Source organism: Austrofundulus limnaeus, unplaced genomic scaffold, assembly GCF_001266775.1.
Source record: "Austrofundulus limnaeus strain Quisiro unplaced genomic scaffold, Austrofundulus_limnaeus-1.0 Scaffold1535, whole genome shotgun sequence".
Classification (NCBI taxonomy): Eukaryota; Metazoa; Chordata; class Actinopteri; order Cyprinodontiformes; family Rivulidae; genus Austrofundulus; species Austrofundulus limnaeus.
The window spans coordinates 60879-62193 of record NW_013953937.1 but is presented as its reverse complement, the minus strand read 5'-3'; positions in this window follow the sequence as shown (position 1 = coordinate 62193).

Here is a 1315-nt window from a genome sequence, read left to right as displayed (position 1 = left end):
ATGACTCCATGACACCATGAAACCATGACACCATGACAACATGAAACCATGACACCATGAAACCATGACACCATGACACACCATGACACCATGACTCCATGACACCATGAAACCATGACACCATGACAACATGAAACCATGACACCATGACACCATGACACCATGAAACCATGAAATCATGACACCATGACACCATGAAACCATGACACCATGAAACCATGACACCATGAAACCATGACACCATGAAACCATGACACCATGACACCATGAAACCATGACACCATGACACCATGAAACCATGAAACCATGAGACCATGACACCATGAGACCATGAAACCATGACACCATGAAACCATGACACCATGAGACCATGACACCATGAAACCATGACACCATGAAACCATGACACCATGAAACCATGACACCATGACACCATGAGACCATGAAACCATGAGACCATGACACCATGAAACCATGACACCATGAAACCATGACACCATGAGACCATGACACCATGACACCATGAAACCATGACACCATGANTCCACCATGAGAGACACTGAGTCCACCATGAGAGACACTGAATCCACCATGAGAGACTCTGAGTCCACCATGAGAGACTCTGAGTCCACCATGAGAGACACTGAGTCCACCATAAGAGACTGAGTCCACCATGAGAGACTCTGAGTCCACCATGAGACTATGAGTCCACCATGAGGGACTCTGAGTCCAACACGAGACACTGAGACCACCATGAGAGACACTGAGTCCACCATAAAAGAGACTCTGAGTCCACCATGAGAAACTCTGAGTCCACCATGGGAGACACTGAGTCCACCATGGGAGACACTGAGTCCACCATGACAGACACTGAGTCCACCATGACAGACACTGAGTCCACCATGACAGACACTGAGTCCACCATGAGAGACTCTGAGTCCACCATAAGACACTGAGTCCACCATGAGAGGCTCTGAGTCCACCATAAGACACTGAGTCCACCATGAGAGACTCTGAGTCCACCATGAGACACAGAGTCCAACACGAGACACAGAGTCCAACATGAGACACAGAGTCCAACATGAGACACAGTGTCCACCATGAGAGACTCTGAGTCCACCATGAGAGACTCTGAGTCCACCATGAGACACAGAGTCCAACACGAGACACAGAGTCCAACATGAGACTCTGAGTCCACCATGAGACACAGTCCACCATGAGACACAGAGTCCACCATGAGAGACTCTGAGTCCACCATGAGAGACAATGAGTCCACCATGAGAGACAATGAGTCCACCATGAGAGACAATGAGTC